This window comes from Anabrus simplex, chromosome 2 (genome assembly GCF_040414725.1).
Source record: "Anabrus simplex isolate iqAnaSimp1 chromosome 2, ASM4041472v1, whole genome shotgun sequence".
NCBI classification, from domain to species: Eukaryota; Metazoa; Arthropoda; class Insecta; order Orthoptera; family Tettigoniidae; genus Anabrus; species Anabrus simplex.
In genome coordinates, this window is record NC_090266.1 from 736,406,141 (window position 1) to 736,425,873 (window position 19,733).

A 19,733-nucleotide genomic window follows, 5' to 3' on the forward strand; every position below is an offset into this window, starting at 1 on the left:
CATCCCTCAGGATCTGAATAACTAACTCTGATTTTACGTTCGGCTTGTCTATCGTGCAGTTGAGGTCACCCGCGATTATAACTTCTTCCGCAGTGTTTACTTTCCCTAGTGCATTTAGTACTGATTCTACTACATCTTCTATTGAATTATCTGGTGCGATATATATTCCTATTAATGTTAGGTCAGTGGTCCTAACTATGATTGTGTTTTCACTTCTCTGGATTCGCACATATATTCAAGTACAGTGATGCAATTGCACTAATAAGACGTGCCAGTCTGAGTTGTTCAGACGGTTGTCCTTTTGATTCGAACTTGGCAGGTTCGGTCCTGGCTCAGTCCGGTGGTATTTGAAGGTTCTCAGATACGTCAGTCTCGTGTCGGTAGATTTACTGGCACATAATAGATCTCCTGCAGGACTAAATTCCGGAAACACAGAGTCGCTTAAAAGCGGTAAATGTAGTTAGTGGAACATAACACCAATAACATCATTATTATTAGGGCCTACTGTTATTAGTATTATTGTCCGACTCATTGGCTGAATAGTTAGCGTTGAGGCCTTCGGTTCAGAGGGTCCCGGGTTCGATTCGCGGCCAGGTGAGGGATCTTAATCGTCTCTAATTAATTCCTCTGACTCGAGGACTGGGTGTTTTCGTTTGTCCCAACACTTTCCTCTTCATATTAACACACTACCAACCACCACAGAAACACGCAATAGTGATTACATCTCTCCATATAGAGTAGGTGTCAGGAAGGGCTTCCGGCCGTAAAACATGGCCAAATTCACATGTGCGACACAGTTCGCACCCGCGATCCCACACGTGTCGGAAAAGCGGTAGAAAAAGAAATAGAATGTTATTATCATTAGGCACCAACAAGGCGATAAACATACGTGTCCACTGGGTTTAGATCTAAAGTATGTGAGCTTAGCCTTCAAAACAAATTTGTTTCATACAACTGAGCTGTGAATTCATTAGGAAATATGTTCCGTTTCAAGACTGAGCTTAAAGCATTACATGTACTCGGTCTGAAATACACCTTTCGTAAGAACATATGCCTACAGATTACCCCTATTCTAAAAGAAATGAATGGATAAGAATGTTCTTTTTGTACAACTACTTCCTTACAAGCACCACATTGTGGAGAATTGAATAAACATCTCTACCACAAATTCTGAGATATATGGTATTCAAATAATAATCTATTATAATAAACCTAACACCTATTTCGATTTATGCAATATTACTAATCATTCCACCTTAATTTTAACGGTATTTTTGACATCTTTACAACATATCTTTAAAGATGTGTGTTAGTGATGTACTTAGTTTTAGTATGTTGAACACTGTATTGGGCGAAGACCTGTTTTGTTCAATAAATACTAATACTAATACTTAGTTTTAGTAACTAGAGGCTATTAGTGACATATATTATTTGCTAGTGCTTCATTGAGTTTGGTCAGACTTTACCACATGGGATTGTGATAAAGGGTACAGATCTTTGCGCATTAATATGAGGGTATTTAGAGTTTGTAGTAAGTATGTAAAGGAGAGGGCATATAAATCTCTCGTAAGACCCCAACTAGAGTACGGTTCCAGTGTATGGGATCCTCACCAGGATTACTTGATACAAGAACCGGAAAAAATACAAAAAATGCAGCTCGATCTGTTCTGGGTTATTTTCAACAAAAGAGCGAATGAAAACCTTCAACAGGTTTTCCAGTCTTCGACCGGGTCAGGGATGTAATGAATTAACCATATATAGGCTATTGTTACATTGGGGTCACCACTCCCAAAGGGATTTATTAATGACTGATAAATGCTATGAAATGATAATGTGTTGCTGGAATGAAAGATTACAGAGAAAACGGGAGTGCCCGGAAAAAACCTGTCCTGCCTCCGCTTTGTCCAGCACAAATCTCACATGGAGCGACCGGGATTTTAACTACGGTATCTAGCGGTGAGAGGCCGACGCGCTGCCGTCTGAGCCACGGACGCTCTCAACAAAAGAGTAACGTTATGAAAATGTTGCAAAGTTTGGGCTGGGAAGACCCGGGAGATAGAAGACGAGCTGTTCGACTAAGTGGTATGTTCTGAGCAGTCAGTGGGGAGATGGCGTGGCATGACATTAGTAGTCGAATGGTGTCTTCAAAAGTAGGAAAGATAACCATAAGAAGAAAAGTTGGAATTCAAGAAGACAAATAGGGCAAATATTTGTTTATAAGAAGGGGAGTTAGGGACTGGAATACCTTACCAAGCGAAGTGTTCAATAAATTTCCAATTTCTTTGCAATTATTTAAGAAAAAAGCAGGAAAACAGCAGATAAGGAATCTGCCACCTGAATATGGCAAAGGTGTATTCTGCCCGAAGGCAGGTCTGAGGCTCCACAGAGGTGTGCCTGAGCCGGAGTTTACGTGCGGTAGAATGGCCAGTTCCTTTCCGCTCCTCCATCCCTTTACCCCCACCAACAGCGCGTGACAACCTATCTAAATGTTGACCACGACCAATGTTGCATAACTTCTGAGATCTCACGTGATCCGGTGTTTCAAAACGGATACGGCCGTTCGCTGCCGCCTGGGCGACTGCCCTAAATGCAGATCAGTAGTGACTGATTGGCCGAGACTACTATTATTCATCTACTAACATAACCAAAACAAAATTTTATCCTATAACCAGTGTTGTGCCAACATTTCTATTACTATTAGCATTTATTGCTACTATGCCGCACTCCATCACAAGGGGGCTAACGCCAACAAATATACATCAGAAGGAAGTGATTTCTGTCTCCTACATAATTAGGCATCTTTCATAGTTGATTTAATTTCATTAATAACTAGGTAACAAGTGTACATCAGGACATGTAAGCCACTTACCTGTGTATTGAAATTCCAAATTCCTTCCTTCTTCTTACTTCGTGAATGCGAAAAACTACCCCCAAACACTACGCAGGTATTCACCATTCTGCCACACAGTAGTTTTTTCGAATAATTAGCGCAAAATATGCACAAAAAACAGCATAAAACAAAACTGCACATAACACCGTAACGCATATGTTTACAGTAGGTGTGTAGTGACGTAAGATTGCGGCGGCTGCAAGTTTCCGGCTTCACTAGCACCAATGCTACGAGATAGAGTGCTGCCAGTCTATTTACTATATGCCCGTGGTCTACGCTAATACGCCTTCCAAATACAGCGATATGAGCGATATGGACCTAGTTACCATTTTTACCACCGAGCGTTACATCGCTGTAATTGAAATCGATTTTTCATTACAGCACACATAAAGTATTGTGCCAATCACTCGGTAAACATATTTAAATCACACCTGACACCTTAATAAAGAAATGCATTGAAGAGCGTGTCCCTCCGAAGCGGACAAATCCGAACAATATAGGCAAATGTTAACGGTAGTAACTACTATACGAAAAAACTCATTTCACATACCTCTCTATTTTGGAGCTACTTACACAATACCTGTCTGTTTAAATGGTAAGCGTTCTCGCCTTCAGATATTTCTGCCCTTCAATGATCTCTGTTGTTGAAGTGTCTATGTTATTTAAGAATACAAGAAAAGCAAACTTGCAAATAGTTTCACTCAATATCTATTAATGTCCAGTTTCAGGACAACTGAATTGAAGAGAATTCTGTAACACAGGCACAAAATAGTCGCAGCAGGTTTTTATTCTAAGGCTCTTATTACTTTAGTCGCGAAAATATTTTAATTTTCGCAAACTTAGACGGCTCGATGTGTTGCGTGTAAGGAAAGGGACCGATTTCTTAGTTTCTTTTTAATGCATCTGATACAGTTTCTTGATAAAATCACCATTTGTGTATTCGGAACCATAAAACATAGATTTCCTACGTTTTTCGAATGTGTCGTTGATCGTTGTGCTTTCAATACACAATGAATAACTTTCAAAATCCCCGACAACAAATAAGGTGGGTACTGTAGCCTGCTTTTTTTCATCTCCTTTATTAATCAAGTCGATAAGCCCTGATGACCATCTTCGTCTTATCAAAAGAATTACACTTGATTTACAGGAATATTTTGCGAACAACAAAACCTCGTATATACCACAGATACTTCTTAGAGAGGTAACACAGAACAGAAAGAGAGAACTGTGGAATTTTAAATCGTGCCTCAGACAAATAATGAAGAAATAGTTATTTTACAATATATTTAAACATTATCTACAGTGGGCAAAGAAGGAACATACTAAGGACTTGTGCAGATCCTCAAGGATACACGTGATATGAGCTTGTAAATATGCTCCATTTTGCTGACTTTGGGGCGTGTTTTTAAGATCCTCTCAAGCATTTCCGATCACAAAAGTACCGCTACCACACTTCACCTCCACGTTAATGCCTGCAGGAATAGCCAAGATTCCCGTCTTCAAAAAGCGACTGAGACTGAGGTTGAAAGCTCTAGCATCCAGAGTATCATTGCTTGAAACTTTATTGATAATATGTATTTGATAGTGGCACCTGCATTAACAAAACCGTGTGCATCTTTATGATATGAATGGTCTCTTAAACATTCTAAGGCTCTTATTACTTTAGTCGAGAACATATCTTAATTTTCGCAAACTTAGACGGCTCGATGTGTTGCGTGTAAGGAAAGGGACCGATTTCTTAGTTTCTTTTTAATGCATCTGATACAGTTTCTTGATACAAACACCATTTGTGTATTCGGAACCATAAAACATAGATTTCCTACGTTTTTCGAATGTGGCGTTGATCGAAAGCAAGTAAAAGAGGTATTTCACTATCAGCGGAATGACAGGTCTTCCGTTTGACATATTTTGAAGAAGACATTCTTCTCATCGTGATGACATTAGTCTTATGATTGTCACTCAAAATGCACAACACGAAAAGACCGCAGTCTGCGACTTCCTTCATTGTTGTGGGTGTTAAAGTATGTAGCTCTGTACCTTAAAGCTTTCTAGAGAAGAAAATTGCTGCTGGTAACCTGTATTAAGTAGTCACACCAGAATTTAAAAATCAGAGAAGGTTATTGACCAGCGTAATTTGATTTCTATTTTCGTCTGCATGACATTCATCTTGAGTAGCTTTATTCGATCAGCATGGAATGAAGTGCCTTTCTGCCCTAAGGAGGTGTCGAGTTTCTTGGCGAATAACGTCTGCTGTTTTATGGACATTTCATCGACTACCAATAATCACAACCTCTCTGCTTTGTTTAGGCGCTGATTTCCCGCCAAGGCGCGCTCATTTTTCTTTTTTGCTAGTTGCTTTACGTCGCACCGACACAGATAGGTTTTATGGCGATGATGGTATAGGAATAGCCTATGAGTGGGAAGGAAGCGGTCGTGGCCTTAATTAAGGTACTGCCCCAGCATTTGCCTGGTGTGAAAATGGGCAACCACGGAAAACCATTTTCAGGGCTGTCGATAATGGGGTTCGAACCCACTATCTACCGGATGCAAGCTCACAGCTGCGCGCCCCTAACCCCATGGCCAACTCACCTGGTAGGCGCGCTCCTTTACTAAGAGTTATTCCAGTCTCACAGTTCATATTTCCTGCGTCGTGTGAAAGTGTTGATTTAATTGTATGGAGAATATATGGTTTCGATGATCACGAATTTAAATTCGATGAGAAATCCTTTCTTGAAATAACATTTAGTCATTTAGTCATTCTTGACGTTGTTCGTTCAAATGAAATTCATGAAAGGAAATCCGAGTTCCCGACCTGCTTTTGCTCTTATATAAAGGCACACAGCAGTTAATCATATTATAAACATATACATTAAAACGGTTCACGACCAAAGAAACAAACCAAATAAGGTAAGCACAGGCTCAAATTACACCAGCACTCTTAGTAATGAACACTGAGCTCGATAGCTGCAGTCGCTTAAGTGCGGCCAGTATCCAGTATTCGGGAGATAGTGGGTTCGAACCCCACTGTCGGCAGCACGGAAGATGGTTTTCCGTGGTTTCCCATTTTCACACCAGGAAAATGCTGGGGCTGTACATTAATTAAGGCCACGGACGCTTCCTTCCCACTCCTAGCCCTTTCCTCTGCCATCGTCGTCATAAGACCTATCTGTGTCGGTGCGACGTAAAGCAACTTGCAAAAAGGAAAGTTTCGTCAAGCGGACTAATGCCAGCTTCTCAGCGCTCCAGGCGCCTAAACTGGTAATTATGACGTGTTCGCTCGTTTACATGTGTGACCGGGCGAATGAGATGGCGTATTAGCGCAGTCATAGTAGAGGGCGATGACTCGACAAAGATAACAATAGTTACCAACATAACCAATTCATACACAAAACAGGAAAGAGGCAACAAAGAAACGAAGGGTTATTATTATTATTATTAATGGTTCATGTTTGTGGGTTACTGTAGTCACGTCCTAGTTCGTGAACCATGGGCAACGGCTGAGTGGCCCAGTAAGTGGTCCTGAGAATCGGGATACCAGTTGCTATGGAATGGGAGTAGGCATCTCGGACATATTCTGAGTCCTGGCCCTCCTTGTGCTCAGGCGGCTAGGACTATATAATTCACCGGTGGTCCATAACCCGTTAGAAGAGAGATCCTCACTTGGACTATGTGCAAGTAGGGCAGCATCCTGCTTCATGAATTTACCGAGCTCAGAACACTTTAAGCAAGCCTCGGACCTATGGGAGTAATGGAGTCCCACTCCCATTTGACAGGCGAGGGACTCCTTGGAAACAACTTGGCGAACAAAATGGAATTCGACGGGGAGCTATCAATATTAATGGGGCTTATGGAAGAAAGAAGGTAGAACTGGCTGAGTCAGGAAAGAGGATGCATCTGGATGTGCTAGGAGTAAGTGTTATTCGGGTAAGGAGAGATAATGAGGAAGAGATAGGAGATTATAAAGTGTACTTGATGGGTGTTAGAAAGGGAAGGGCAGAGTCTGGGGTAGGGCTCTTTATCAGGAATACCATTGCACGCAACATAGTTTCTGTTATGCACGTAAATGAGCGAAGGATGTCTGTAGACTTGTCAGTTGGAGGAATTAGGACAAGAATCGTGTCCGTGTATTCACCATGTGAGGGTGCAGATGAGGATGAAGTTGACAAGTTTTATGAAGCATTGAGTGACATCGTGGTCAGGGTCAACAGCAAGGATAGAATAGTGCTAAAGGGCGAGGGTAAATGTGGGGAAGATATGAAAGCTAATGGGAATAGGAAGCGTTTGCTGGACTTCTGTGCTAGTATGGGTTTAGCTGCTACGAATACATTCTTCAAGCAGAAGGCTATTCACCGCTACACATGGGAGGCTAGGGGTACCAGATCCATAATAGACTATATCTTAACAGACTTTGAATTCAGGAAATCTGTTAGGAATGTAAGAGTTTTTCGGTGATTTTTCGATGATACAGACCACTATCTGATCTGTAGTGAACTAAGTATCTCTAGGCCTAGGGTAAAGAAAGTGAAATCTGTCTGCAAACGAATAAGGGTAGAAAATCTCCAGGACGAGGAAATTAGACAGAAGTACATGGATAGGATTGGTGAGAAGTTTCGAACAGTAGACTGTAAGCAGGTTCAGGATATAGAAAGTGAATGGGTGGCATTCAGGGATGCTGTAGTAGAAACAGCAAGGGAATGCCTAGGAACAACTGTGTGTAAAGATGGGAAAAGGCGAACATCTTGGTGGAATGATGAAGTGAGAGCAGCCTGTAAACGTAAAAGGAAGGCTTATCAGAAATGGCTCCAAACACGGGCCGAGTCAGACACGGATTGGTACGTAGATGAAAGGAACAGAGCGAAACAAGTAGTTGTTGAATCCAAAAATAAGTCATGGGAAGATTTTGGTAATAACCTGGAAAGGCTAGGTCAAGCAGCAGGGAAACCTTTCTGGACATTAATAAATAATCTTAGGAAGGGTGGGAAAAAGGAAATGAACAGTGTTTTGAGTAATTCAGGTGAACTCATAATAGACCCCAGGGAATCACTGGAGAGGTGGAGGGAATATTTTGAACATCTTCTCAATGTAAAAGGAAATAATAATGGTGGTGTTGCAATCAGCCAAGCTCATGTGGAGGAGAAAAATGATGTTGGTGAAATTATGCTTGAGGAAGTGGAAAGGATAGTAAATAAACTCCATTGTCATAAGGCAGCAGTAATAGATGAAATTAGACCTGAAATGGTGAAGTATAGTGGGAAGGCAGGGATGAAATGGCTTCATAGACTAGTAAAATAAGCATGGAGTGTTGGTAAGGTACCTTCAGATTGGACAAGAGCAGTAATTGCACCTATCTACAAGCAAGGAAACAGGAAGGATTTCAACAACTATCGAGGTATCTCATTGATTAGTATACCTGGCAAAGTATTCACTGGCATCTGTTAAGGGAGGGTGCGATCAGTCGTTGAGAGGAAGTTGGATGAAAACCAGTGTGGTTTCAGACCACAGAGAGTCTGTCAGGATCAGATTTTCAGTATGCGCCAGGTAATTGAAAAATGCTACGAGAGGAATAGGCAGTTGCGTTTATGTTTCGTAGATCTAGAGAAAGCATATGACAGGGTGCCGAGGGAAAAGATGTTCGCCATACTGGGGGACTATGGAATTAAAGGTAGATTATTAAAATCAATCAAAGGCATTTATGTTGACAAATGGGCTTCAGTGAGAATTGATGGTAGAATGAGTTCTTGGTTCAGGGTACTTACAGGAGTTAGACAAGGCTGTAATCTTTCACCTTTGCTGTTCGTAGTTTACATGGATCATCTGCTGAAAGGTATAAAATGGCAGGGAGGGATTCAGTTAGGTGGAAATGTTGTAAGCAGTCTGGCCTATGCTGACGACTTGGTCTTAATGGCAGATTGTGCCAAAAGCCTACAGTCTAATAACTTGGAACTTGAAAAGAGGTGCAATGAGTATGGTATGAAAGCCTCTCGAAGACTAAATTGATGTCAGTAGGTAAGAAATTCAACAGAATTGAATGTCAGATTGGTGATACAAAGCTAGAACAGGTCGATAATTTCAAGTATTTAGGTTGTGTGTTCTCCCAGGATGGTAATATAGTAAGTGAGATTGAATCAAGGTGTAAAGCTAATGCAGTGAGCTCGCAGTTGCGATCAGCAGTATTCTGTAAGAAGGAAGTCAGCTCCCAGACGAAACTATCTTTACATCGGTCTGTTTTCAGACCAACTTTGCTTTACGGGAGCGAAAGCTGGGTGGACTCAGGATATCTTATTCATAAGTTAGAAGTAACAGACATGAAAGTAGCAAGAATGATTGCTGGTTCAAACAGGTGGGAACAATGGCAGGAGGGTACTCGAAATGAGGAGATAAAGGCTAATTTAGGAATGAACTCGATGGATGAAGATGTACGCATAAACCGGCTTCGGTGGTGGGGTCATGTGAGACGAATGGAGGAGGATAGGTTACCTAGGAGAATAATGGACTCTGTTATGGAGGGTAAGAGAAGTAGAGGGCGACCAAGACGACGATGGTTAGACTCGTTTTCTAACGATTTAAGAGGTATAGAACTAAATGAGGCCACAACACAAGTTGCAAATCGAGGATTGTGGCGACGTTTAGTAAATTCTCAGAGGGTTGCAGACTGAACGCTGAAAGGCATAACAGTCTATAATGATAATGTATGTACGTATGTGTGTTATTATTATTATTATTATTATTATTATTATTATTATTATTATTATTATCATTATTATTATTACTATTATTATTACGGAGTTATCCGTGGAAGTCAGAGGTGAAAGAAGGTGCGGGCTGGAATGGGTCTAAGTATAAGTCCGAAAGATGGATTTAAAATTTAAATAAAGGTTTCATTTTGAAAACTTAACAATGGTGACATAGAATTTTTGAGCGTAAAACAAATAACAAGTGAAATCAGGTACACGGTCAAGAAGTCCAAGATTAGAGAAAAATTTAACCAGTTTCCACTAGGGGAAATAACAAAATCAGGTACCAGAGTAGTTTTACAAGGAAAGCCCGAGTTTCGGGTTCTTACAAGTTCTGGGCTTCGTGCCCCAAGTTACAATTCCTGAGCCCTCAGCTCACAACCACAAATTACCAAAGTGCAGAAAACCCCTCACTACATGAAGCACATGCTCCCAACTTTATATCTCAAGCCTCTCTAAGGCACTTTTACCACAACACCATAAAGAGCTGACCCGCTCTCGATCTTTCAAGCCTATAAAGGCAATAACAGACTTTTACACAAACTGCCATCAAGGCATTATAAAGAAACAGGGGTATCTCGTACCCAATCTACTGGGCCTTAGTGTGCAAAAACTAGGTTAATTTAAATGGCCCAAAACAAAAAGGATGGAGGCGTGAATTTGCACTCCTAAATCTACATTTTAAAACCTAAGTGGCTCTAGGCAGATACACAGGGGCTAATCCCAAGCTAGGGAGCTGACTCGTATGAGAAAACTTTAATACATTAAGGAAGAGAAGAAACGGTTACGAAAACTTAGTCACCTCAATTTCAAATGAAGGGGAGCTCGAGAGGGTAAAGCACTCTCTATCCCCGAATTACAGTTCCAGTGAAGTGGAGTATTTACAAAGATTGAAAAGGCTTACATATTTAAAGATATAGGTTACATATTAAAGGTTTCGAACCTTCCCCGAGAGTCAAACTGCTGAGCTAGCAGGAAATAAAGATGTTAAGAGGCCATTATCTTGATGAAGAGCTGCTGCCTGAAGAACCGGGCGCTTCCCGCCCAATGCTACATATCCACACACTAAGCTAGATGTTACTGAAGTGGCCCGGAGACAAGAAAATCAGCAGTTTTTATACCCTCGTGGAAAATTCGAGACCTTTCATGAATGAGTAGACACACCCAATCAATTTTTATTGGTTGACAGCAAAAACTTGTTCACAAGGCAATGAAAAAAACCTTATTGGTGGGATATTAATTACAGAAATTTAGGATTGGTTAAATTCAAAACAGGCGGAAAGAAAACTTAATATTGCCAACCCACCAATGACAGAACAAAATTTAGTAGAGACAAAACTTATGAATACAAAATTTCTTCAAGAGAGTTCATTCCATTGCACCAGAGTGTATTACCATAGTTTTTGGTAGAGACATCAGTTAGAGAATGTCCACACTTCTTGATCACTGAAAAACAAAAGCAAATCAAAAACACACAGTGACATCTTCTGATAAACAGCCGAGTTAGTTCAGTTGTTAAAGTTCCGGGTTTCTCCAGTAGAGAAGTTTCAATTGGCGCAAGATTTGAACTTGCGTCGTAGAGGTGTACCGCCCGGTACAATTATTATTATTATTATTATTATTATTATTATTATTATTATTATTATTATTATTATTATTATTATTATTATTATTATTATTATTATTATTATTATTATTATTTAGAAGCGAATGGACCACTAAGGATCACACTACAAATTCATTTCTTTCTCTTCGTGCGGAGTTTTCTCTGTGTCCAATACTCCTTCATGCGTTCGCAGGCCTGCTTCCGTTGTTCATCTGTCCAGGCTCTTCCGGTCTTCCTAGTTCTTCCTGCGGCTTGAGCACCTTCCAAATTCTTTAGTGTGTTCCTAAACGTATTCCTTTCTCACAGCTGGTCTTCGAAGATGCTTAACCTTTCCATATCCTTCTTCGTTTCATTAATCCATACTGTAGTGGAATTTTTTCTCCAGAAGTAATCAAATATCTGTTTGGTATGTCTGTTTGCGTTCATTCTGTATAGATATCCAAGAAACGCAAGTCTCCTTTTCTTCAAGGTCTCTAAGATTCTTTCCAACTTCTGGTAAAGTACTTCGTTGCTCCGAAGTTTCCACCCGCTTTCAGTCTGGACAGCTCCCATAATTTTTCTGAGGATTCTTCTTTCCAGGACCTCTAGCTACTCCATCTTGTAGTACATGGACAGGCATTCTGTTTTGACCACGGTGTTGTAATGTTTCAATTTGGAGTTCCAGGATAAGCACTTCTTATTGTAGATCGTTTTTGTCAAGCCGTATGCTCTCCCAATTTTTGAGATCCGATCTTTCACTGCAGCATTTTCTAGGCCATTCTCCTGTATCGTCTCACCAAGTTACATGAACTTCTTGACCCTTTCTATCCGTCCTATCTCTGTTTCCAAGAGATTATTATTATTATTATTATTATTATTATTATTATTATTATTATTATTATTATTATTATTATTATTATTATTATTATTATTATTATTATTATTATTATTATTATTATTATATTGTTGTTATTATTATTATTATTAAAAACTAAGTACTCGAAATAGCATTATGTAACCAAGTTTCATTATAGACAATACTGGACACTACCGCATTCTCCAGTACTAAACTACGAGACATGTTGACAGTGGCGAACCTGGCGGCCCGGCTTCAAACGTCAGGTGGTAAAATTGAAACTACACAAGTTGCATGTTAAAACCGATATAAATAATGAAACGAAATACATGTAATCCCCGTTATACGCGGATTCGGTATCCGCGATTACGCATGTATGCAATTTTGGTTTTAAGTCTAGTTCTGCTATCTGTTAACTACACGGAAACTATAATGCATTAAGACGGGTACAGACATGCGTGCCGAAGTCTGTAACGTACACTACGACGTGCGCCAAGGTTAAACGGAGCAAGCTCATTTCTACGCGTATGTTCTGACGTATTTGTCGAGACCTGAATTGTCAGTTTCGGTCAGAAGGGCTGTGAAGTTGCACTTGACAGGTTACCGGTACCTATTTTAAAACGTCGGATAAAAGGAAAGAAAGTGTACCTGTCGAAGGATGGAAACGTGTACCAAAGTCGTATTCGTTAGAAACAAAGTTAAAAGTTTTGGATCCTATGAGAAAGGTGAGCGTATTGTTGATATTCAGCGTGCTTTGGGACTTACTGAATCCACTGTGAGAACTATTCGTAACATTGCGAAATAAATTCGAAAAATCTGCTCAATCTGCTACTAACTTAGTGTGACTAGAGTGACCAAATCTCGCTCTGAAGCGATGGAAATAATGGATTGGATTGAGCATCACAACCAACCCCAACCAACATATGCCTCTATCTGGAGCTGCTATTCAAGCTAACGCCAAGAGCTTGTATGCAGAATTAAGTTTATTATTGTGTTTCAATGTTAAAAATTAAGTTTATATAAAATTTGCATTAAAATACGTTTCAGAAACATAATGGAAAATTTTTGTAAAAATAGTAAGAATCTCTGCTATTTTAAACTTAATATGCGAGTAAACAGAAACCTACCCCTCTATTTTACACATAAAATGACTCTCGATTTACGCGAATTCGGAATGCGCGGCAATTCCGTGGAACGTAACTGTCGCGTATATCGTGGTCTACCTGTAATTATGTTTGCGTTGGTTTTGTACGAAAGTTGAATGTTAATACTGATAGAAATAATGAAACTCAACAATGATTTCCTTTTGTTCGAATTCCTGGCTGAATGGCCAGTATGGCCTTGTGTTCAGAAGGTCACGGATTCTATTTCCGGCGGGTTCGGTGATTTTATCGCGTCTAATTCATTCTTCTTGTTCGGGGACTGGGTGTTTGTGTTTTTCCAACACTTTATCTTCATATTCAGACAACACACTACACTTCCAATCATCACAGAAACATGCAACAGTGATTACTAGACCTCGGATTTTTAGGTGCTTAAATGTTATTTAGCTGCCAAAAACAGGCTCTCAAAGTGGTTCTAAAATATTTTAGGCAGTTTCAATTTTACGTATTTTAATCGGCATCAGTTAGAAAAACATGTTTATTTTACTAAATTGATAATAACTCGTTAGGGGGGAATATAAATCATGTTCCACTCACCTCTTAGCTGTAAACGTCACAGAATATAATTTTATCATCCGATGTGAAATGGGGAAACTCATGTAACTTCTTCATTAGAGGCGACTTGGGACCTGACACTTTCGGCATAATTCACTCACTGAACAAACGGGAATACCGAAATATTCTCACTACGTTCCCAACCATCACAGAAACTTGCACTAGTGATTACTAGACCTAAGATACTTAGGTTCTAAAATGTTCTTTAGCTGCCTAAAATAGACTCTCAAAGAGGTTCTAGAATATATTTACACAGCGTCAATTTTACGTATTTAAAAAGGCATCAATTAAAATACCATGTTTAGTTTGCTAAATTGATTATAACTCGTTACGGGGAAATATAAAACAAGTTTCACTCACTTTTTGTTGCAAACGTGACAGAATATAGTTTTATTATCCGATGTGAAATAGGGAAACTCATGAAACTTTTTAACTAAAGGCGACTTGGAACCTGACACACTCGGCATAATTCACACACTGAACAAACGGGAATACCGAAACGTTCTCACAGATTGAAATGGAGATTTTATTCCAGGAGGTCAGTGGATATTATCTCCAGCCTCGTGACAGACTACGAAAGTGTTCGCTGAGGGAGGTTCTTAAGGCTTTCCGGGGTGTGTGGTTTACAGCTTTCCAATTTTAAGATCTTATTTAAGATACTGAAAACCAGTCAGCAAATACTGTATTTTCTTGGAATATATTAATAGCATGTTAACCGATTTAGGGGGAAAATAGGAATTATACGAATTTAGGCAAATACAGGGACTAACGTCAATTCATGCACTTTTAGGCACTATAGAAGCACCGTTTCTAACATTATAAATACATGAAACGTGCAAATACACCATTTTAAGTTCTGCCTTCAAGAACAATATAGGCTTTTCCCTCAAATCCGAGGTCTAGTGATATAGGATTGGCGTTAGGAAGGGCATCCGGCCACAAAATAGGGCCAAATTCACATGTGCGAAACAGCTCACGCACGCGACCCCACATATCTGGGACAAGTGGTAGAAAAAGAAGATATTTAAATGTATTTTGTTTTAATTTTCTTCATGTAATTAATCTGTGATAAGAGTACTTGACAACTAAATGTTAAACCTAATGAGATGTGTACACTAATGTTTTACAATACTGGAACTTTCTTACAATGTTTTTTCTCGAGGAAAGCGGAAGAAAGGTTTCTATAGCTGAACAAGTTCAAAGTTATTGCAGCCAAAAGCAGCACAAACCTTACCAAACATGGTTCAGTGCTTGTATGATTGTAACAACAAAAACCTTTGTCACCGGATGGATGAAATTTTCACGAAAATCTTCTTCTTAACGCAAATCCAAGATCAAAATTTCACACTCCATAAGCTGATCGGTATTACTACTACACTCAGCTTTAAGGTCGTCCCGCCAGGTGCGCCAGCAAACAATGTCTTGCGATATCTAACAAAGTATTCTCTATAGTGTATTTGATTTAACCTACACAATACATTAAAACAGAGATATACGATGTAATTAGTTTTCACTATAGTCTCTGATGTTTTTGTCCTTTATGCACACGTTATTAAGTAATAGCGACCTCAATTCCCGTTACACATGAACATACACAGTCTTCGTTAGATTAATGAAATTTGTGTGTTCGGCAGATCTGGTGATGACAGCCATGAACCGCAAATCTAGTTACAACATGTCTTTGGTCCTGCCCTGTCTCTGTCCGTTGCCGATCTCTCATTTTCCTCGTCCCATATAAATCGCGAGGGATGCCATTCCACTTCCTTTGCCGTAATTTACTTTCAAATTTTCTAATCGTGTGAGGTCGGTGTTCGTGAGCTGCTTAGGGTAAATATTGGCAGTAGCATTGGCCGGAAAGAAAGACTTTGTACTAGAAGAGGTGCTCAGCTGGGCTAGCCCAGTGCGGCCGGGCAGGCCTGATGTAAATGTGGGCAGCTTTCGCAGCAAGTATACGTCAGAGTGAAGCGAAAGGGTGAACACACTTTGCAGTGAAGGGAGCGGTAACATTCGATTGTGATTACGAAGCTCTTCTCCGCTACTCATCGAAATGCTGTTTGGGTACGGTATAAAAAATAAAACGATATAATCGCAAGATATTCCTGTTTGATTTTTACTACGCTCTGTGTAAACCGTTTTATTTTCTTATATTTATTCAGATAAGACAAAAACTTTCCAGTCAATCAAAAACACATAATTTCATTAAAATCGAAAACACTACAAACAAGTCGGTAAAAATACACACTATTACACAGGCATGTTTGTAGTGTTATTATTTTTATTGACATTGTGATTGATTGACATTCTGGAAAGTTTTTATGTCTTATTGGACTGACTCGAGGCTGGAAAGTATGGCATCCTCATTAACGTATTATTTTTATTCATTCATTTAAAGAAAAATGACACGTCATGTCTTTGTGCGCGGGCGCTCGTGTGTGTGTGTGTGTGTGTGTGTGTGTGTGTGTGTGTGTGTGTGTGTGTGTGTGTGTGTGTGTGTGTGTGTGTGTGTGTTACAAGCAAACATAGGTGCAAAGCTAAGATTCTCATTTTCTTGGATGGGAATTACAGCATTTCTATTAAAAGAGTAAAATTCCTGTTATTCATTAAGCACAAAAGTAATATAATTACAAAATTCAAAAAGTTTACTGCTTGAATATGCATAGTGTTGTAGTGTTGTGTGACTTTTCCCATTCAGTGAATTTCTGAAAATAGTATTTAAAACGTAACAGACGTCGGATGATAATAGCTAGCCTCAAAATAGCGAGAGAGTTTGATCACGATGGTGGACATAGATATTTACTATCCAAGATTAAAGTACCTGCTACAACAAGGGTAATGGTAAATAATTACGGGAAGGCTGGAGTAAGCAGCAATTAGAAATTAAAGTAGATAATTAAGATTTTAAAGGAAATGTGTGAAAGGGATTAGAACCTCATGTGAACTGAAGGATTAATACAAGAAATATACGAACATATGTCAAGAAATTTTGAAGAATGCCAAAGGATTGCATAATGAGAACGAGCTAAAAGTTCTAAAACAGTTCTAAATGTATGTGAAACATTATCAAAAGAAATAAAGGCACTCTCGTTCCAAAACAAAAAGCATATTACTCTTACAAATGTGGGAAATGAAGTTAATCATCCAGAAAAAGTTGCAGAAATATTTAGTAACTATTTTCAAGGATCAGTTTTGAGTTTAATGGAAAATTCAAACATCCATGACAAGAACAAACTTGAATACAGTTCATAGGAATGTATCATCCATGTTTCTTACTCCAGCGACTGAGCAAGATACAGAGAATGTAATAAAACTAACGCTAATGAGAAATAGTGTGTATTTTTTAAGAAATCCTCAGGTAAAGATGGTTACACTATTATCTTATTAAATGCTGTTACCTGTTGTTTGACAAATTGGTCACCAACCACTGGTAAGTTTCCAGATAAATTCAAGGTAACTAAAGTTGTTCCGAAACATAAAAAAGGTAGTGACCTGTCTGCCTCCCGTCTGTATTTTCTAAAATACTAGAAAAATATGTACGAGAGACTACTATCGTTCTTAGAGAAACATAATATATCAGCTTTCGTATAAACGGATCTACTACCAAATGTTCATAGACCTTATTGGACCCTAGATTGGAAGGGTGCATGTTTAGATATTTTCTTAGACTTGAGGAAAGCTTTTGATATAATTGACCACAGCTGCTTTTAGAAACGTTACAAATGCATGGAGTTCGGGGAATGGTCTACAACTGGTTCAAATCATTTTTGGTGGATAGAAAAAAAATTGTTGAAATATCATATACAAGTAACGATTTGAGAAATATGAAATTAAGAGTGAGCATTCCTGCGCCAGAAGCCTAGATCTTGGTGTTCCACCACAGGGGTCAGGACGGATATTATCTTTAGTATTTGTCAATGATGAAGTCGAAATAATACAAGGAGTGCAGTTAACTTTGTTTGCAGATGATATGAATGTCTTTGCAGCTGATGAAAGTTCCAAAGGGTTAGAATTAAAGTTAAGCAATGTGGTGAGTAATATCCTGAGCCTGGCTTGAATATATAGATTTCACCGCAAGATTAATCTAAATATGGAATCATCAACAAAATTTTTTTTGGCTTGTGGAAGGATGAACCATTAACCTGGGATAAACATACAAAGTTTATAGAAAGAAATGTAGTAGAATTTATTTAATGATATCTTTGAAAACTAGTTTTAATTTAGGGGCTTGTCAAGCAATGTATTTTGCATATGTCAATTCCATACTAACTTATGAATCATTTATTGGGGAAATTCACGATGCATAGAAATCATATTTAAGTTACAAAAGAAAATACACTGCTGTGCAAAACTTCAGGAATACATAGATAGAGCAAAATAACATATCAACTACTCGGTGGAAATTACTTAACGTGCGGTAACACGTTACCAGAAGTTTCCCACACGTGCTCAGAAATCTGGCGTGAGCTCAGTGCGACTACGACTACAGCGCCAAATGAATCTGGCCCCACAAAACGAGGCAATTGAAGGAGCGAAACAAGACAGTGCGAGTCAATCGGCGAGCTGTTACGGTGCACTGTTGTGATGTTATTCATTACAACATGGCCCGGAGACAACATCTGGATGGCTTCACACGTGGAAGAATCATCGCGAAACTGGAAGAAGGACGAAGTGTGACGAGTGTAGCCCAGGAGTTTGGTATCTCTCACAGCATTGCTTCACATGCACGGAGAGCATTTCAAACCACACGCACTGCTGCCCGAAGGAGAAGAACGGGTTGAGAACGGTCAGTACAGCAGCAGATGACCGCTACATTGTGCAAAAGGCAAGAAGAGACTCACGTCAATTGCAACCATATTTAACAGAACTAAAAGGCACCCGATCTCACGCTCCATAGTGGAACGGCGATTACACGGGGTTGGTATGTTAGCCCGACGACTGTTACGTTGTGTTCCGTTAACACCCGCACATCGGCGGCTCAGTGTGCGAAAGTGCCGGCAGCATCAGTTTTGCACCGACGATGAGTGAGGTCGTGTGCTCTTCTCAGATGAGATCAGATTCATTCTGAGTAGTGATTCTAGACGTACACACATCTGCCGAGAGATGGGAACACGTAATGCACCTAGGAACACGGTCGAACGTGATCATTTTGGTAGTCAAAGTGTTACGGTGTGGGGAGGCATAATGTTGAATAGGCGTACCGACCTCCAAACATTTGAACGTGGTACACTCACCAGTAACGTTATTGTGACAGTGTAATCCTTCCCTATGTGCGTCTTTTAAGGGGTGCATTCGGCCCTGACTTAATTTTTATGATTGGCAATGCACGACAACATCGAACAGCGCAGGTGGAAGAGCTCTTGGGACGAGAGGTTATTCGGCGAATAGACTGGCCTGCCCGTTCCTCACACACCCCTCCACCTAAATCCCATCAGGCACGTGTGGGACAAATTGGGCAGATGCATTGCAGCACGTCAACATGCACCAACGGCCTTCCAGCATTTGCCAACCACTCTGGTGGAGAAATAGAACGCTCTACCACAAATCTCCTTACAATTCTTGAGGCCAGCATGGGAACACGTCTCAGAGCATGCACCACTGTGCATCGAGATCATACAAAGTTTTACGAAACATGCCCCTTCTTTTGTGGTGTGTATTACGAGGATTTTGTATTAAGTGTTTCATGTTAGAATTGGCGATATGCCTTTCAGTATCTGAATTAATGTGCAGGACAGTTGCATGTAAATTGTTTATTATATTAGAAATGTTTCTAAACCACCTCTTAAAATGCAACAGTGAAAACTGTAATTCATTACGTACATTATAAAAATACTTGAGGTTTTAGGCCTAACTCTATTGTATCCGGTCAAAATATATAAATATATAAACTACATAAATAAGTTATTTCTTGGAGCGTACATTGGTAAAGATGTGGATATCTGCCCTCTTTGTTTCA